Source organism: Eurytemora carolleeae, unplaced genomic scaffold (genome assembly GCF_000591075.1).
Source record: "Eurytemora carolleeae unplaced genomic scaffold, Eaff_2.0 scaffold674, whole genome shotgun sequence".
NCBI lineage: Eukaryota > Metazoa > Arthropoda > Copepoda > Calanoida > Temoridae > Eurytemora > Eurytemora carolleeae.
The window spans coordinates 6,359-19,460 of NW_019396562.1; the positions used below are offsets into that span (position 1 = coordinate 6,359).

The window sequence follows — 13,102 nt, forward strand, 5'->3', positions numbered from 1 at the left end:
AGCAAACTAAATCTTTGTTTTGACCCACTTTCACTTGTCAGATTTTGATAAAATTTAGCTTTTTGGAAAGCCTATGACATAAGGAAACAGATTGCACAAGTTTTGCGAAAAAAAAATTGCAAATTTTTTGCAAACAACCTGTCAAAGGAAATTTGCACATTTTTAGTTTTTCTTGATTAAAAATCAGGTTATTTAAAATTTTGCAAAAATTTTTGCATATTTGAAATGACATGGTCAAGGGCTTTTCAAAAATGTATAATTTGTCATATTTTGGACAAATTTTTTTTTGCAAACATTTTTACTATAAAACTAGATTTTGCGATAAAAAATTCAATTTTCGCAAATTTGCAAATTTTTTTGCAGATTCTAAAAGTAGAGCACAAGAGCTTTCTAATGATGTATCATTTGTCATATTTGGACATAAAACATGGGATTTAGAGGGGGGGGTCAAATTGACCCCCCCCAGCGTATCCTGGTTTTCAAGTACCCCAGCGGAGATAGGGTTAATGTAAACTGTTAAACTTTTTTTTCCCAAATCTAAATTCTGATTTGCCTAAAAATTGGCTTATTTTTAAGAGCAATATCAATTTTAAAAATGACGCACCATAAAATACACTTTAGCTTTGAAGGGAACCCTTGTGTGAAAATGTGCAATGTGTTAAGAGAAAATTGCAAAAAAAACGTTTTTTTTTACAAAATCTGTAACGCCTAAGTAATGACAGTAAATATTGTGATTTTAATAATATTTTCTTATTCTTCAGACTACCCTGAACAATTTGTCTCTGCACCCACAATACGAAAATTGACTTAGTTTTCCTGGCTAAAATCTAAATTACACTACATCCTTTTTTACAATTTCAAACAACTTCTTTAAATGTCGTCTTCTTAATGTGATGGCTATTTAAGAAATTTACGGTGCATTCTTCAAAAATTTTCGCATTGCTTTTGTAAACACTGATAATACCTGAGTATTTAAACTATATTCTTTAGTATTAAAACTATTCTTAAATGTTATTATAATTTGTATCGCTACAGTATTCTCCAGCTTAGGGTTATGTAATTACTTTCTCTCAGATACAATGCCCATTCTAAACTCACAAATACGAGGTCTGCACAAGACAGAGAAGGCAAATTTGAAGGAGGTAAGATCATTGATTTTTTATTTTTTTTTATAATATTTCACGTTTTAATCGTCTGAGGGGTATACTGACGGATTGTCATTTTAAAAATGTGTGTTTCTTCTCAATTTTTGTGATCCATACCAGCATCAATAANTCCCCCTTCTCATCTCATTCTCATTCCATTGAATCTCTCTATCTTGCCCAAACTACTACTTCCAATAAAACTTTCTGTCCTAACCAAATTACTACTTGCATATTTATTTTTTATTATTTTAGGGTTAGGTTAGGTTAAGTTCATCTCTGTGCCGAGCGCTGCGGCTATGACGGACTAGGAGGCTGAGCGCTGCGGCCATGAAAGACATTGATCTTTAATTTCAACAATTTTGAATAAAATTAGTCTATATTGTTTATGTACAAAATCGAGAGGAGGGGGTGGGTCCAAAAATCGTTCTCTAGGACAGACCCTAATTTTCAGCCAAGTTATTATTATTTATTTAGTAATAATTTAGGGTTAGGTGAAGTTAAGACAATTTTTGAGCCGAGCGCTGCAGCTAGAACAGGCTAGGTAGCCAGGTGCTGTGGCCTCATGACCAATTATAACCATGTGTCACTTATTAGATCCCTGTAAAAAATTGATAGGAGGGGTAGGGAGGAGGGGGGGGGGGGGGCAAAAATTGTATACTAGGAAATTACCGAGGGGGCTTGTGGGAGGTTTGAAATGCTTCTTTTTAACAAAAACTCCCCCCCCCCTCCAGCCCTAACTGTTTGTACATTGTTAAAACTAGCATATTTATTATCATCTATCTACGAATAAGTTTTTCACCTGAGCTCTGCCACCACACTCAAAAATATAGTGTAAAACTATGTTTCAGGGGATGACTAAGAAGCTGGAGCCAGGGATGAACCTAAAGCTCTCAATTGAGAAAGCCGACTTTGATTATGAAGTTCAGGTAAATTTGTCAATGTTTAATACTAAATAAAGGTACTGCCTGCGTAATCTCAAGATTTACCAGTTAAGGTTATTAACTTTTAAAATGATGTTTCCATTGGTGAATCAATTGGCTTAAATTTGTTGAGGGAAACCATAGATACCCTGGGGAAACATAGGCTAAACAATCATAATTTTTCTCAAAAAACGAAAATGAATTTCTTATAAATCAAAAAACAAAAACCTTGATTTTTCATTCAATGGACAATGCTACTAATATTTCAAACTAAACAGTTATTCTAACAATATCACCCGATTCAGACAGAAATCCTCCCCCCCCCCACTATTTTATTTATTTTCTTAATCCCTTTCTAATTTTATATCTAACCAAGGTAACTCATGAGGAATTTGGAAGAGATTGGGTGATGGGATCTGTAGCAATTGAACATTCTGAGGTAAAAATGGGTACTAAACTTAAATTGTCTCAAGTGACGTACCATAAAAGTGATGCATGCCCAATTCATAACATTATCCTTAAAACATTTATCTTGTCAATTATATGGAAGATATCCTTGTTTTCTAGCTTGGCAAGTGTTGAATATCGACAATTTATTCCAATATGTCTCAGACTGAAATTCACAAATTGGTTTATTTAAAACTGAAATGCAATTGAAAACAGTCAATTCTGAAAAAGAAGTGATGGTTTTAAGTGTACCTGTTGAAATATGCAATGTCACTTCATAAATGGAAAGTCACTTGAAATTGAATTTTGGCGTCTTTACACATAACAAATGCTATTATTTTTCCACTTTTGAAAACATTCCAAACAATTATTGCACTAATTAATAGAATTAAAACAATTTGAACATTTATTTTAAGGTCATTTCTTTAAGATTTAGTAAATTTTTTAAACAAAAAAAAATCCAAATTTTTGGTTTTATTTTTTTCGCTTATTTTTAGCGTAAAACTTGATGAACCATTCAGAAATGAGGACATTTTTATAATCTCTCTTTTTTCAAAAGTTCAGATTTGGGGTTTTGGAGTTAAAAAGATTTTTTTTTGCATTTTTTGGTTGATATTTTACCTCTTGAATCCAGGTCCGTGGATCCGCATATTTTTGCGGATCCGGATCCAGGAAGCCAAAATCCTGCTTTGAATATTTTTGACTTAAAATTAGTCAATCTTAAGAATTATTAAAATTTACTCTTTCTTTTAAAGATTGTGTGGAGTCTTATCAAGAACAGCAATCCAGTCACTTTAACCATTCCAGATGATGCAAAGAGAACCTCCGAGAAGGGAAAGGTAATTATATCTATGTTTAACTTTGATGATTTCAATTTAAATGAGTGTTAAACATTTTACTGGTTTTTTCACATATCTTTAATATTTTAAATAATAATTGACAATCACATTCAATTATTTCGTTTAATTGTGTGTCCGATATTATTTTTATTTTATGATTTATTTTGATCCTCATCCTCATCATCCAGCATTCTCTTATCTTCTACCACTGTTTCAACTACACTCAATCTTACCTCATCAATCAGCTCTTCTATAAGTTTATCTTCCCCCTTCTCATCTCATTCTCATTCCATTGAATCTCTCTATCTTGCCCAAACTACTACTACCAATAAAACTTTCTGTCCTAACCAAATTACTACTTGCACCAAATGCTCGAAAGTTTTTACACGTGAGTTTATTTTATAAGTCAAAATAAGTGCATTTATAATTGGTTTGTCCTGAATGAAAGGGTCAAGCCCCCCGCCTAAAATCAACTGAATGTCCCCCTCTTTAAACCTCACATTTTAAAGAGTAGAATTAACAATTCATAATGTTCCCCTTTAAGTATTATCTGATCTGAGCTATTGTTGTTTTTCTATCTTGTATAGCGTTACATTTTATGTTTTTTGTTTCTTCATGGCATAAATATACAACTTACTTTTATCATTAAATAAGCATCAACGAACTAGAATAGCTCATTCATCCTTAAAAGCTAAAAGCTTTGTCTGTTCAAGAATTCATGGGTTGTGGATTTATAATATAAAAGCAAGAAGAGAAAATTGTCAGAATAAACCACTTTTCAAGCAAAAAAAACGATGTTATCTTTCATATTTTTGGTCAGATGAAGGTTTAAGGCGCATCGGGCATACCGCTCTTTAAACGAAAAGTCACTTAAAATTACAATAATGTTCCTTCAATTTAGATTCTATATTTTAGATAAAACCAGTCTCTCAAGGCACAAATCAAACAGCTCAGCATGTAGAGTAACAATAATAAAAACTCACAGAGTTTGCCACTTTTGTTGTAAAATTATAACCTCTAAAAATTATGCGAGACATATAAAACGATTCCTAAGAGATTCCCAAGTCATGATTACCTTCACTTTCTCTTAGAAGTTTTCAGAACTTTTCATTTGAATTTTTTTAGCATTTTTTATTTTGAGTAAAATAAGTTCTTTGACATGATTGTTTTAAAGTAAAAATTTTAAATAATTTAGAAGGAAAACATTTTTAACCAAAAAGTTACATTTTGTTGTAATTCATTTTTATTTTTTAAGGATATGTTCCTGAGTGTCACAATTGTAAGAAAACAAATATGTTGATTAGTTAGGAAAAAATGGAAATTTAAACATGGAAGGAAAGTTTTCCTTTTTCTTTATATTGTTCCCCAAAATTTAATAAATCCCAATTCTGCCAATAACCCCCTAAAAAAATGTTGAACTTCTTAGATAAAAAAAATTACTGTCAGAGAGTGAGGGGACCTCAATTTTTTAAGAAATATACACCCCTGGCTATTACTTTTTCATAGAAAAAGTTGCAGATTCCAAGTATCAAGTAAATCTGAGTTAGTAACCTCTTTTGTTAGCACATAAAAGATTGATATTTTAATAATTGAAAATATTTGTGAAATGTTATTTTTGTCATTTTTCCTTAAAAGTTTTGTGTCTTTGTTTTATTATATTTTTTTGTTATTTGTGAAATGTTATTTTTGTTATTTTTCCTTAAAAGTTTTGTGTCTTTGTTTAATTATATTTTTTTGTTATTTGTGAAATGTTATTTTTGTTACTTTTCCTTAAAAGTTTTTTGTCTTTGTTTATATTTTTTGTTATATTCTTTAGTTTTTTTAATTAGAACTATTAGGAAATAAATATGATTTTTTTGTAATTTGTAGTTGTTTTTTGTATGTTTTTCATGATTTTTTTTTAAAGCAAACATTAATCATTTTTTGTCAGGTATGAAATTTTAATTCAGTGTAACAAGAGTGAGTGAATGAGAAGTGATTGTTAAAAGTGTGTTTGATAAGGTTAGGTGAAGTGAGGTGAGTGATAGAGACTGGTTGAGATGAGATGAGTTGTTGAATGAGTGATTTTTCGTAGTTTCTTTTATGTTTCTCACATACAGGGTTACCCACAAAGGATGAGACTGTCAAGACGACATGATACTCTAAATCCCGATTCCAAGGTTAAATTAATCAAAAATTTCATTGTTAAACAGTTTAAGAATTCAACACACAAAATATCAATCTTAAGTAGAATTGAAAAAATGGTTTGAGTTGTGCTTTTTTGCATGACATGGCTGGATTTTTAAAAATCACACTTTAAAGGCCCTAAATATACCATTTAAAAAAGTAGTTTTGCCTGGAAGAGTCAAATGTGGTGGCCCGGAAGGGGAAATAGTGTTGGCTCATGGCTGCCGGAAAAGAAAAAAGCTAATATGTGGCACGGTACAATGGGGCTTCGGAAACGGGCTTATCGCAGGACAATATGGTACTCACTGCACAGAGCAAGTGGTTGATTATAGACCCTAGCTACTAACCCAAAGATCCAGAAGGCAAATTTTTCTTCAAGCTATCACCCTGGAATGGCACAGACCGATGTCACATTCAACAGTCGATATGCAGCTGAGAACACCTCATTACATCTTTACTGCTTACCTATGTTTAAAAATGAGAACTACTCCATTGTTCATGATATTTCTAGTTGATGTTCATTCTCGCGCCTGGCGTTTGAAGAAAAACATGTTCAATATGGATTATTATGACGAGGACTCATTAACTGAAAATGTTACTGTTGCCACCCCAGGTTTCCCTGAGACAATAAGGACAATAATGCCAACCACAATTCCAAGCCATTGAACATAAGTGCAACAGACCCACTTTATAGTGATCGAACTGTGAACACCCCTGTTAAAACCGTGAAATCCCTGAATGAAACCATTGCTGTTATTTATGCCCCTGAAATACTCTCCAATTTTCCCACCAAGAAAACTAATGCAAACGGTACAGGATATACTACAGTTTACGCCCCTGTTGAATCTGACAGATTCCTCAATGACACCACTGCTGTTACCTATGCCTCTGAAATACTCTCCAATTTTTCCACTAAGAAAACTAATACACATGAGACAGAATATACACCAGTATCTAGTGCTGTTATGGAAGACCCCTCACTTAATACTACAAATTATGATGCCCCTGAATTACTTGAGAACGTAGGAAGTTACACAAATTATACTAGTCAACATGATTGCGGCATAAGGTCATTTGCTTTATACATTGTTATATTTTTTTAATAGATGTATGTAATTATAAACTCTGTATGTAATTATAAACTTGCATTTTTTTAAGTATAAAGCAAATTATAGGAGTATGGATGCAGATATTATTTTTAATCAGACAGAATATATGGATGTTAAAAATCATGCTATAATGGTCTCTCCTACATTTTTACTGCTTACATACAATATTAGAATCATGTTTATGAATTACAGGGTGAAGAAGATAGCAAAGACTAAGTTTATGCACATGAAAAAAAGTTGTTTATTTTCACAGATTTTTCTTTTAAACAGTTTTTTCGTTAGTTTTTGTTCCTCCATTGATTGTTATTTTTTCTACATGACACCATTGTTAATGGAAAATTTCGTTTGTTCTTAAAACTGTTGTTTGTTCTCAAAACTGTTGTTTGTTCTTAAAACTGTTGTTTTATCTCAAAACTGTTGTTTGTTCTTAAAACTGTTGTTTTTTTCTCAAAACTGTTGTTTGTTCCCAAAACTGTTGTTTGTTCCCAAAAACTGTTGTTTGTTCCCAAAACTGTTGTTTGTTCTCAAAACTGTTGTTTGTTCTGAAAACTGTTGTTTGTTCTCAAAACTGTTGTTTGATCACAAAACTGTTGTTTGTTCTTAAAACTGTTTTTTTTTTTTATTATTTTTATTGTTATTTTACAAGTTATTTGTGGACATAAAAATCAAAATTTGAATTATCATTTGTTTTTTTAACTTAGCAGTGAAACATTCACAATTTTACAAAATATTTAAAATAGTGGAATTAAGAAAATATCCTTGTCTCATTAAATATCATATTACGCCTGTGTTCTGAATAATTTAAGAGGGGGAATTTCAACCAATTAGTTTGGATTTAATTAAACCATAACTTCTTTCATAAATTCTCAAGGAATGTTTTCCAAAATTGTTTTAATCCAAAGTTATATGTTGAAGAAAACCAGTTCGCACCCCTCCCCGCCCCCCCACGTTTTAATTCCTTTAAATTTATATTTTTAGTTGCGATTTAACGATATAATATCGTAAAATTCACTGTAAGGTCACAAAAAAAATTTTATTTTTAAATTTTTTAATATCATGTTTTACATCAATTTCTTGGAAATTAAATGCTGAATCCAAATCTAAAAAGCATTTTTTTAAAAATTGAAAATTGAGTGAGTTAGAGCTAAAAAAAACGTTATTTGGCCATAACTTCTTTAGATTATAATATATTTAAAAATGGTTTTCAAATCTGAATTCAACACAAAATTCCCAAGAAAATGATGTATCATATTTATATTCATTTTTGAAATATTTTTTTTAGGTCTTATGGACGATTTTGAAATGTTTTTTTGACTACAATATTTTTTTTAAGTAAAAACTAAGCGACCTCAGGTGGGCGGCTGGCTGATTTCTAAAAAAGTCATAAATCAATCACCCTTAATGGTTAGTCCTGAGGCTGAATTTAAAGAATTTGAGCTGCGGCTTAAATTTGAGACAGGGCTTATATATTGGTTGGTTCCACCTAAAATGTATGCAATGATTTCACATTTTAAATTAAAAACTTTTACAAAAAACTTATTTCTTTTTTATTCTTTTTGAATAACAAATGTAATGAATTTAATTTTCTTTGTCACTGTTTTCTTGCACTTCCCTCTTTCATAATATGATAATGTTTACACAAAAACAATGAAAGAAAACAAATGGCTAATCTCAAACTATTTTTACAGTATTATTATAGGGAAATATTGTACACACACACACACACACACATCTAAAGATTATTTCTAGAAATAGAAAAATCTTTTCACTAAATGGGAAAATAGATAATATCTTTTTAATGCCTTTTTAATTTGTAATAGAAATTCTTTGATTTAACACATCTTTGAGAAGTGTTTAAAATGCTTCTCATAAGGTTCTTGCAAAACATTCTTCACTACTCACTTGATGTTTTCAAGTCCAAATTGGTCCAGGAAACTTAAAACTTTAAGTTATTAATAAGACCCTTTCCTTTTATTTGAATTAAATTATTAAAACACACTGTTCCTTATTTTATAGATATATCTGTTCAACAAAGTTTTGTCTGTTAGAGAATCACATTACTCTTATTGTGTAACAGAAAAATTGACTGTTCTCAATTGTGATTTTCTTGCAAAAGTAAGTTGAGGATTTTTACTTCAGAGACGAAGAAATGAAAGATGATTCTAATAATATATGTTACTCTCTGTTACAACCCTTCCGCTGAGTACCCACAATTTCTCTTATACTTTTTCACCCCCTCCTTACCTTATTCCTTTTGTTTAAAATGTACACTGTACAGTGTACATCCATCCATTTTTTACAATTCTTATTCGCTTATAATGGGCCAGCCAATCAAAACAACCCAACTCTGGTTTGGCGGGTCCAAACTACATAGTAAATTGTGATTTTTTTATTTGTATTATTTCGTGCTTTGTAGTTGAATAAAAATATGAAATATGAATTAATTTCATTTCACTCTTAAGATGAAGTGTCATTTGAAATAATGTTTACAGTCCATTTAATCATAACATGACACTAACACCTGAAAGTTAAAACTGGTTGTTAAAACAAAACTGCCTAAAGAAATAAGAATATCTTATGATGGTAGGATTCGCCAATGAAATCAAGTTGAAATTATAATTTTGAATAGTTTTCATAATTTCACTTTATAAACTATTTCAATTATAATGATTACATTGGTTGTTCCGATAACGATCTATAGATCTTTAATAAAATATGTATTCAATACCATTTCCTCTATCAAATATGTGAGGTTATTGATAGCATGCAGGTAAAGCATTCTTTGCTCCAGATATAATCCTTTGTGATGTAGAATTGTACATTCTTACTTCTTCTCTTTGTGAGAACTAAGGAATTTAATCTTAAGAAAGAGGAATGGCAGACAATGATAAATGTAAATATATTTTAGATGACATAAAACAAAAAAATTTGTTGTTTGTCAGAAATCTACGTCATTATAACCATCAAAAATATTTGTCACATACACAACAATGACAAAAGAAAAACCACATTTGAAAATTATCAATTGTTGAGGATAAGTGAAACTTCATGCATTTTAGCTTTTATTAATTTCAAACTCTTAATTCTTTCAAAGTTTTAATCTATTCTCTTCATTAATTCTCAGCTCTTAATATAATCTATTCTCTTTATTAGTTTTCAGCTCTTCTTATAATCTCTTCATTAATTTCCAATTCTTGATTTTATCTATTCTGTTAACTAGTTTCCAACTCTTGATTTAATATATTCTCTTCATTAATTTCCAATTCTTGATTTTATCTATTCTGTTAACTAGTTTCCAACTCTTGATTTAATCTATTCTCTTTATTAATTTCCAGCTCTTGATTTAATCAAATCTCTTCATTAGTTTCCAGCTCTTGCTTTAATCTATTCTGTTCATTAGTTTCCAGCTCATGATTTAATATATTCTCTTCATTAGATTCCAGCTCTTGATTTAATCTATTCTCTTCCTTAGTTTCCAGCTCTTGATTTAATCTATTCTCTTCATTAGTCTCCAGCTCTTGATTTAATCAATTCTCTTCATTAGTTTCCTACTCTTGATTTAATCTATTCTCTTCATTAGTTTCCAGCTATTGATTTAAACTATTCTCTTCATTAGTTTCCAGCTCTTGATTTAATCTATTCTCTTCCTCAATTTCCAGTTCTTTAGTTAATCTATTCTCTTCATATATTCCAGCTCTTGATTTTATCTATTCTCTTCATATTTTCCAGCTCTTGATTTAATTTATTCTCTTCATATTTTCCAGCTCTTGATTCATTAATTTCTATCTCTTGATTCTGTCGGCGTTATAGTTTATTCTCTTGCATAAAAGTTGAGTTAAGACGCAGTGCTGTACAAATCTACTGTAATTTATTTTCTTGGCAGAAATCTTTATTTTTCTCTTTCTTTAAACTTTATTGCTCTGTTAAAGAATTGTGCCTTGGTATGAGACCAATGTCACATTGTTCACAAATATAAAACTGTAAACTCTTTAGTATGTTGCAGGTATACAGTGTACAGTGTACAGTTTACAGTGTACAGTGTACAGTTTGCAGTGTACAGTGTACAGTGTACAGTGTACAGTGTACAGTGTACAGTGTACTGTGTACAGTGCACAGTGTACAGTGTACAGTGTACAGTGTACAGTGTACAGTGTACAGTGTACAGTGTACAGTGTACAGTGTACAGTGTACAGTGTACAGTGTACAGTGTACAGTGTACAGTGTACAGTGTGCAGTGCATAGTGTACACTGTACAGTATGCAGATTCGATATCAATATTATAATTGCAAATTTGCTTTTAAATTACAGATTTTAATTTGTTACAATAATAACTAATACAAATTTAAATGAAAGTAGTAGTAACTTTTTTTTTAAGCAAAGCCACAAAGAATCAAGTATTTTATTAAACTGAAATCTACATATTCAGGGGTAAGAAGTATAGTTAATCTTGAAGTATTGATCTTGATATCCAATGTGAGACTTTCAAGTTTGGGCATCAACGCTTGATCTCGACTAATTAAACTTATCCCTGCAGGGTATGACCAATACGAGAATCCGTAGGTCTGTAAAAGATGGAGATCAATTTCCAATTCCAAAATATACAGCATGGGAGTTTTGGCTTAATGATCTATTCCAATTAAACCAAAATTTCAATCAAAGAAAAAGAAGTTCTTATGTGTCTTCTGTTTTTTTCTTCTTAAGAAGGAAAAAAGACATTTGATTAATTTTTGTAGTGACAGAAAATGAGAAAAGCTCCTAAATCCTATTTATTTAGAAAAAAGATAAAATGAACAAAATTTATTGTTTAACTTGTCCTAACTTTGTCAAGAGAATAAGTTCGTAAGCTAATCATTTTTAGTTTAAAAAAGAATCTCTACCATATTCTTTTTTCTATGTGATGGGCAATGCATGTCGTTGGAAGTTCATGACATGCACTGTTCACAGTTGGACCATTTTAACCTTCATCCGAGCAGTGATGGGGTAGATATCGTTGTTTTCAAAATTGCAAAATTATGTCAATATTTTTCAGTGTTTCAGAAAATGCCGAAAAATGTATCAATAACAAAATAATTAAAAAAGAAAATTATTGCAGTTCAAAGATAAAATTTAGAATTCTGCGAAAATCATAAAAGCTTTAAACTGGACTTTTTACGAAAGGTTATCTTCAGCAGGATACTTTTACAGATTCATAAAACTCTGAGGGATTTATTTTAAAATATCTGTAACAATACAAAAAACATAATGGGAACAATTTTTTATGAACTGTATTTTAAACATGGTATTTTGGGGTCTTCAACAACGATTATTAACCTTTTTTTGTTTTAAAATACCTATTTTAGATTTATGAAAATTAATTGAACTCCTAATCTTTATGAAAGATTTTATTGAAAATCTGTAGATTTGATTTTTTGGTTAGGGCATCGTGTTTTTTTTTTTTGGCATGCTCATAACGCAAGTAAAATTAGAACTGCACATTAAGATATCTACTATGATAAAAAAATGTCCACCCCCCCCCCCCCTCCAACTTTCATTCCAGATTAGTATGGTTAAATCATATTTGATCTAAACCATCAAATCCCTCAAATATTGATTCATGTTATAAGTTTGCAAAATATTTTCAAGATATTGCAAAAGTTTAAATTGCGGCAAAATAAATCTTAGAATTACCGCTAATGTCAACTGAATTTGTTGTAAAAATAATATTTAAATAAAAGTTTATACATGGCGAAATGTTATATGGTGAAATGTTATATGTCGAGATGTTACTGAGCCATTTTTGGTATTTGTTAAGTCCACAATAGTTTTAAAAAAATTTCCTTTTTTGCACATGAAAATCATTGTCTCTTAAAAAATAATTGCAAAATCACAATATTGGAAAAAAGAATTAAAATCTGAAAAAAATCGGATTTTAATTTGCAATTTGTATGAATTATTTGTATCAATTTTAAATTCATCCTTTTTGAATATGAAACTGTTGAAACATCCCCCCCTCCTTACTCGGATTTGTGTTCTTTTTTTACCTTCCTATATTCAAAATTAAGCTTATTTTGCCAAAGGACATTTGTAAATATAAATGTTTGGATTTAAAAACATTTTCTGCATTATTTAGATTAAATAATTTATTTTGATGCAATATCTTACTAAATAAAATTGAAATGAAATGTCTGTATAACTTTAATGGTTTTAATGTTATAATTAATTTTTCGACGGGTTTTTGAAGAAAAGATCAAAATTTCCCTGCTGGGGTACTTGGAAACCAGGTTAAGCTGACCTCCAACACTAAATTCCATGTTTGATGTCCAAATATGACAAATGATACATAATTGGAAAGCTTTTGTGCTCTATTTTTGCAAATTTGCATTTTTTTTAGCAAAATCCAGTTTTATAGTAAAAATATTTGTAAAAAACAAAAGTCCAAAAAATAATAAATTATACATTTTTTGAAAAGCCTTTGACCATGCTATTTCATAAATATT

At 30.2% G+C, this 13,102-nt stretch overlaps 1 long non-coding RNA gene across 1 annotated transcript; it reads left to right on the top strand.

Moving 5' to 3' along the window:
- Nucleotides 1-1,068: 1,068 nt before the first annotated feature.
- Nucleotides 1,069-4,408, top strand: LOC111705538 (uncharacterized). The gene is made up of 3 exons (XR_002766035.1): nucleotides 1,069-1,142; nucleotides 1,994-2,071; nucleotides 4,267-4,408. It is a non-coding gene; the product is annotated as an uncharacterized LOC111705538 (long non-coding RNA).
- The last annotated feature ends 8,694 nt before the right edge of the window (nucleotides 4,409-13,102 follow it).